Genomic DNA, 8,374 nt, shown 5'->3' on the forward strand with positions numbered 1-8,374 from the left:
TTTGTTGTTTTTTTTTAGGTCAATACAGTGATTAAGCCGCCTGAGTAGTACAATATTCACCGAGCCCAAAGGACGAGGTGAATACTGTACTTCGAAGATGACTAAATCATCGTATTGACTGAAAAAACCCAGGAACATTCATTTTATTATCTGATCTAATAATTAAATTATACAAACTCATTAAGTTATCCATGTCATCTTACTTGTTGACTATCAGACTATCGGCCCGTCGGACTATTGAACCGTTGGAATACCGACCCGTCGGACTATTGAACCGTCGAAATACCGGCCCGTCGGAATAGTCCGAACCGTTGGAATACCGGCCCGTCGGACTATTGAACCGTCGAAATACCGGCCCGTCGGAATAGTTCGAACCGTCGGAATACCGGCCCGTCGGACTATTGAACCGTCGGAATACCGGCCCGTCGGAATACTGGGCGATCACCAACAGTTTTGACTCTATGACCTTGACCTTGGAGTTTGATCTACTTTTTGAAAACTTTAACATTGCTAATAACGTTTGAACAATAAATGCTAGAGTTTGATATTTTACATGAGTGTTCCTTGTTACAAGACCTTTCCGTGGGTACTGAACCTTTTGACCTTGGCATTTGACCTACTTTTAAAAAAAATTGACATTGGTCGTAACATTTCAATGGTAAATATATTGCACATTAGCACTCTTGTGACAAGATCTTTCTACTGGATTCCGTGGGGATCCGGGTTAGAATAGGTCCTCATTACCCCTTGCTTGTTGTAGAAGGCGACTAAATGGGGTTGTCCTTCGGATGAGACCGCAAAAACCGAGGTCCAGTGTCACAGCAGGTGTGGCACGATAAAGATCCCCCCCCCCCTTGCTCAAAGACCATAAGCGCCAAATATAGGCCAAAATTTTGCAGCCCTTCACCAACAATGGTGACGACCAAGATATTTGTCCTTGTGACCTTGGCCATCTTTGGAAATGGCCAATATCGGGGACATTTGTGTTTCACAAACGCATCTTGTTTGAAACTTTTGATATCAAATTTTTGTCATTTTAATCAGTTTGTATGTAACTTTATCACACTGTTTATTGAAAATATACAATTTTCTGATGTGCCAGGTCATTCAGAGAGAGAGACTATGATTTAGGATTAATTGATTGTATATTGTTTAACGTCCCTCTCGAGAATTTTTCACTCATATGGAGATGCCACCACTGCCGTTAAAGCTGCAAACTTTAGGCCTATGTTCGGCGCTAACGGCCTTTGAGCAGGGAGGGATCTTTATCGTGCCACACCAGCTGTGACATGGGGCCTCAGTTTTGGCGACATTATCTGCATGATCGCCTCTTACGACAAGCAAGGGGTACCGAGGACTTATTCTAACTCGGATCCCCACGGGACCAGTCCCTATAAGTTAGGATTACTATTTCATAAAAGGAAGAGCAGATAACTCAAACGCCTCTTGGTCAACCTCGTCCATTTTGACTTCCACTGGGAGCTGCCGTGATTTGGACTTCAGTAGGGGCTTCCAGTGGGATCTACCGTGATAAGGTTTGCAGTGAGAGCACATAAATTCAATCAGACAATACGGTAATTCAGGAAATTTATATTTCTCCCCTATTATCAATGCCCCTGTGTGTATTGATGTCTATGCCTTCTGTTTGTGTTATGGGATTTAAAGAAGTGGAGCTCATAATTCAAATGAATATCAAATCAGAAGATATCTTATGAAGAGATGTTGAGTCTAATGTTTGATTTGTAGGTCTTTTTTGAAATGCATTTCGTATCCCGCCATTGCGTTGCTCTGATTAATGGAAGTTTCCACCAGCTGTCTGATGCTGTGTGATTTATTGTAAACTTTGAAATTTAACGAAGGAATATTAGAATGTAACGTTTTCATGATTGTGCATTTCCAAAGCTACGGATGCTCGGGGCTTTGAGTGGGGGGTGATATACTCGTCATAATAATCAGATCAGTCTACAATACTAATATTGTTGTGACCGTCCAATCTGAAGCCATATCAAAGAGAACATAAAATTAGATATCTCTAAAATCGTAAGCAATAAAGAGGTTTATGCAGTCCCCTTTCACCCAAACCAAGTGAGTTCGATCTTCAGTCGTACAGTGGTGACATAACATGTTATACATGTAGCTTATCTGCAGGTCACACCACCCCATTCATTTTGTCTATATGTTCCTTCCAAATTACTCACCTTAAACCTAATCCTGCTCCATTAAAGACAACATCTCAGAAGTTTTACATTCACATCATGTAGTACTATTCATGATTAACATTTTTATACCGAACAATTCTTACCCATGCAGTAAGGCGTGAGAGTTTGGTTACGCTAAATCAGCAGGTCAAAAGCCAATTTCCATATTTTAAAAATATTGAAATCCTTCTTTGATGTTTTTACTCACAAAATATCAAACATTATACTTGAATTTACACCTTTTAAAAGAAAAGTCTCATCATACAAGGAAATATGCAGGGTTTTTTCTTTCTTTTGGCCATGATTCGATGTGAACCCCAAGTAAATAGATTGATGTAACCTGCAGGTTGCCTCATGATACAAATAGCAGCAAGTCAGGTATCACTCAAAAATGAAATGTCAATCACATTATATTCGTGAGTACATTATTTACGGGTAATTTCGCGAGATTATCTATTCAAGAGCTCTCGTTATTAAATTCTTACACGAGAAGATTTACACAAGACGCATTGATTCACAAAAGTTTGTGTCGTGAATAAATTTGTATCCACGTGAAAATAAAATCTCGCGAAATAAAAGTGCTCTACAGTACTATAGAAATTTCTCAATCTATTAAAGATTTTAAAAATTCAATACTCTTGTCAAGATCTAGAGATCCCCTCACCATTATTCGGATGCCAGTTAGATTTCGCAGCAATTAGTTGAGAAAGTTTTGGACTTGGGTATTGAGATTTACTCCGTGGTTAGATTTAATGGCAAGCTTGTTAGACAGTATTGGAGTAATGAGACAAAGGGTATGCCCCATGTTACTAACAATAGATATTTAGTTCCTCGACTTGGCTTAGATCCCCAATATGTGTACCAAGGGTTGTTTTATGAAAATATTGTGATTTCATAGGAGGTCAAAGAGCGTAGCATCTTTTACTAAACAAATCTATCAATGATAGCATTATTTCTAGTAGAATGGCACTTGTTCTGGAGGAAATCTTAAGTTTACACATCTACAATAGAACTAGGTCATGACCAAGGCATTGTTTTAAACGACACATACATGCATGTTCAGTACTAGTACGGTACGGAAAATGGCGGGCGTCTCAATAAATAAAAGTTTTAACAACTAAGGTTTCGCTTGTTATTTTCTTCATATCAGTAAATGAAAATATGACATATCTTAATTTTATTATATCACCAACTGTCACCATCTATCAAATATCACCATCATCAATATCACCATCTGTCAACTATCACCTCCCACCAACTATCACCCTCTGCCAACTATCACCACCCACCAACTATCACCATCCGCCAACTATCACAATCTGCCAACTATCACCACCCACAAACTATCCCCACCTACCACCCACCAACTATCCCCACCCACCAACTATCACAATCTGCCAACTATCACCACTCACCAACTGTTAACTATCCCCATGCACCTTCCAACTATCCCCATCCACCACCCACTAACTATCCATATCCACCAACTATCCCCACCCTCCAACAACCCCCACCCACCAACTATCACCACCCACCAACTATCCCTATCCACCAACTATCACCATTCACCAAATACCGGTATCATGATCTACTAACTATCGTCATCCATCAACTATCACCTTATAACAACTAAACACATGTATTTTTATCCAGCTTCCAACTAAAGCTTTATACTACATGTAACAAAATGTATCGCTACCCCTAACCAATTGCCATCCGCCATTTTTTTTTTTTAAAAGTATAGCACTGTAAAATACCGCTACAATCGCGGCTAATTTAGATACTATTGATAACTTTATATGTAGTAATAAACTTTAAAGTTATATCATATATTGGCTTTTGTAGACTGATGAAAATTTATATATGATGGATGCCAAACTATCACCAAGCAAATCGCAAACGTAAGGATCATTAAAATGAATTACCGGAGTATTTTTTTTTTCTAAATATGACAGTGTATAACGGGAGAAAGAAGTAAAAAATGTGAGATACACAATATCCTACAGTGACTGTATACACGAAACGAGACCATCGGGTACCATTAACGGTTAGAGGGATTTCTAGATCATATAAAAACTATCCGATCTCCAGATGAGGATTCCAGTTACCAGTATTATTTACCATGGCAACGGTGATAACGAAACTTTTTCATAACACCAAACCACTGTACAAAGAGGAAATATCACCTATGTCCACATCCCTCTACTGTTGAGAAACAACAGATCTATAATCGCCGATAGCCTTTGCACTACACAAACATATGTTGCATAAAATTCTCCAGCTACTGTTGAGAAAATAAATACTATATGTGTTAGCTGCTGATTGATCACACATAGTTTGAAACAAATGGCCAGCGTGTCTCCAGAGATTTATATTAGTACGTTTACATCATAGCTCGTGTCAACTTCATACGATTTACTGAAAGTAACAAAGCAATAATTGTAAAATAATAATAATAAATTGATATAGACAATGCACTACATGAGCAGGTGTCATTTAAATAATCTCTAAACTTATTTCACTTTTGTAATTTATAAAACAAACAAGTGGTACGTAGATAGTAATTACAATTACATCAAGAGTACTAATTGTGGACAGTGAAAGGTAGAATTATTGCCCTTGAAGTTATAAAAAGTTTGAATGCAATCTTTTCACATCATATACGACATAAAAACTACTAATGGGCCTACTGTGCCATAATTAATATCTCTAAGCTATCGGTCTAATTTTATTACATTATACATAAACAACAATTCTACTACATACACTTTTAAGTACTTATGGTTAGAAAGTGATATATAACAAATACTTTCTTGAAATTGTTCGTGGTCTGTTCCAAAATATGTCATTCCACAGAACAATATGTTATTAAACAAAGTTGTAGATAATGCTGATACTTCCTTGTTTAAACAGATTTATCAGTACTTTGAAATGGGCGTGTCCTGTCTCTTACTCAGTATTGACGGTATAAGCTTGCATTGCTTTAGGGACTAGGAAATAATATGATTGTAAAATAATTTCAACCATTGATTTTATTCATGATGTAAAAATAGAAGTTAAAAAATTAGTCATCTTTAGATCAGGATGTCTTTAGCATATCAGCAGTTCTTCATTATTATATTTATCAATATTCTTGACCACACAATTAGATACATATATGCCTGAAATTATACATGCCATTGTACAAACCAACACCTAAACCAACGCCTGTACATTATTATCTTGCTTTCACACTGTGGACAGAAATACATTTTGATAAATGTACATAAGGTGCCAATAAACGGAACACGTTAATTATTTTTGCTGAATCTGGGTTTTTTCACGTGCGATTTAATCTTTTGAACATGATATTTTATGACAATTAATTTACCTTGCACAGTTCGAACTACATCACAATGGTATTCAAACGGTCTCGCAACTGATGACTAGTCGCGTAGCAACAAGATAGGGGAGGGAATTTTTATCGACAAGACGACAACGTGTCTTCCCTGTTATTATTAAAAGCAAAGTTTGTGGGCTTTTTTTGGGGGGGTTAATTTTTATTTATTGGTTTGTTTTTGTACAATGTACGATATATAAGCTGGTTGTGCCCCTTTTTCATAGTAATAGTCAATTGTTGTGAAAATGTAAAATAGAACAGAAGGATCAACTCTAGCACCCCTGCTCCTAGTGAAATAGAACAGAAGGATCAACTCTAGCACCCCTGCTCCTATGATTTTAAGTATTGTTTTGTTTGTTACTGCTTGACAGGAATTTTCAGACAAATTCTTCCCCGGCTGTCTCTCACCCTCAAGGCCTCCGTGGCCGAGTGGTTAGAGCATCGCGCTCAAAATCGGCGCGGGTTCGAATCTCGCTCGCGCCGGAAAGTGAGAAAGTTTCCCAGTTTACTTTCGGATGGTCGGTGTTCTCTCTCCAAGTACATTGTATCTCTATCATTTCTCTTCCACCAATAAAAACTGGGCGCCACCAGATAACTGAAAAATTGTTGAGGGTGGCGGAAAACATCAATCAATCAATCAATTTGGAACAAAACTCGATGTCACGTGCTTGAGTATATGATTTCATTGATGTTTTATTTACAGGTGTCTGCTTTTTTACGTTTTTTGAATTGCATTTTCATTTTTACAGATAACTCCCGAAATTCTCGGTAATAACCTGCATCATAACTTCGACAGAAGTAGATATCAAATACGACTGCACCACATCCATTCCTCAACCCTAGAATTTGACGAAATGCAAAACAAACAAAAAATGAAGAAACTAAACCATGCATGTTTTATTATAGATATAATACAACCTGTTAAAACCCAGCATCACAAAGAATTCAATTGATAACATCACCTTTATTCTGCACTGTTCCTAAAATATTAGGCACACCCCAGCTTGCGGTGCAAGGAGAGTAACTGCAAAATTTAGGCCAGTGAATTTACCTGCATGTGGTGTTGCGTGCTGCTTTCTTCTATAAGTAGGCATAAACGCTTTACCATTTAGGCCACGTAACTGATAAGCATTTCGACTCATCGCAAAAAAAATGACTTGAATAAGAAATGTGAAAAATAAACATGTATAAGAATCCTAAAACGGGCAAATCTAAACAATTTAAAAAGAATATCACGATAGGCGCTATCTGACAATAAAATCAACTGAATTGAGTATTCATGAAAAGGTGATCGATCTCATAATTCCTATAAAGATTACAAAATCAAAAGTAGGGCAAATACGGACTTCTGGACATACCAGAAAAGGGATCAGATGCCTAGGAGTAAGCATCCCCTGACGACCGGTCACACCTATCAAATGAAATATTTTGTCATATATGACAACAACGAATAAGAGGCCCAATGGTCATAATGCTTATCTGAGTCACATAACATGTAACTGCAGGTGTATAGTTAAACTTGATATGGACTTTTACACGTTTATCACCGAGCAAAAATATATAATAAATACATTTACTTGCAGATTTATGTTCCTGAGAACTTCCGTCGTGGCTCAATTCTGAACAGGGATCAAAACTCAAAAATATTTTCATTTAATTATCCTTTGTAAAATAAAAAAAACAAACAAACAAAAACCTCTGTAGTTATATGTAAGTTATGTTCCCGCTCCGTGTACTGCAGAAAAGGAATATGTCTTTATCTGAACATATTTGAAATTCCTTTACCAAAATATGATTTGTACCAAATATGGTTTGAAATTACTCCAGTGGATATTGAGAAGGGTTTATCCAAACGTAAATATAATTTTTCATGATTTTCTTTGTCTCCCCTTTAAAGAGATTGTAGAGAGTGTAATATTTCATTTCGACAAAATCCAATCTCATCTGTCGCTAAGGATACCTTTTGCCAAGTTTCGAAAAATTGTCTCGTGGTTCTTGAGGAAAATATTTTTTTCAAATGAACATCCGATTTTTTTCATAATTTCTCAATTATCCCCGCCCCCTTAGATCGGTTCTTCATGTTATCTTACCTGGATTTCCTTCATTTGATGATGCTTTGTGCCTAATATTGTTGAAATTCGCCCCGTATAGTTTCTGAGAAGTTAATTATGTGAAAAGTTCACACCGACGGCGAGTGACGATGAGCATAATTTGATCAATAAATTTCACGGAAGGCTTTGTCCCAGGTGAGCTAAAATCAAAAAAGTTTGAATTTTCAACTTGTAGCATTTACACAACAATACTACCGTAATGTCATCACATTGGATAATGGATATTGTCCCATCCCTATATAGATATGAAAAAGTGAACACAACGAGAAGTGATCGATCTCATAATTCCTGTAAGAATACAAAACTACGAGTATGGCAAACATGGGTTTCTGGACACACCAGAGGTGGGATCAGGTACTTAGGAGTAGGCATCCACTGTCGACCGGTCACACCCGCCGTGATCCCTATATCCTGATCAGGTAAACGGAGTAATCCTTAGTCAAAATTAGATAGCTGATGTGCTATCTTAACAATGAAACCTTGACTTGATAAATAACTGAACAGAACATAATATGTTATTATCTTGAACACAAGTTGTTGAATTTTAGCTTGCAAAGATCTTGAAAATGTAATCCCAGGAAAGACCCCGATTCAATATTTTGGAATAACCATTTAAAACATCAACTGGGCGCAGACTTACAATGCCAGTACTGCACTCTATCATACTTAAGTACAATGTCCAATCC

Source organism: Ostrea edulis, chromosome 9 (genome assembly GCF_947568905.1).
Source record: "Ostrea edulis chromosome 9, xbOstEdul1.1, whole genome shotgun sequence".
NCBI lineage: Eukaryota > Metazoa > Mollusca > Bivalvia > Ostreida > Ostreidae > Ostrea > Ostrea edulis.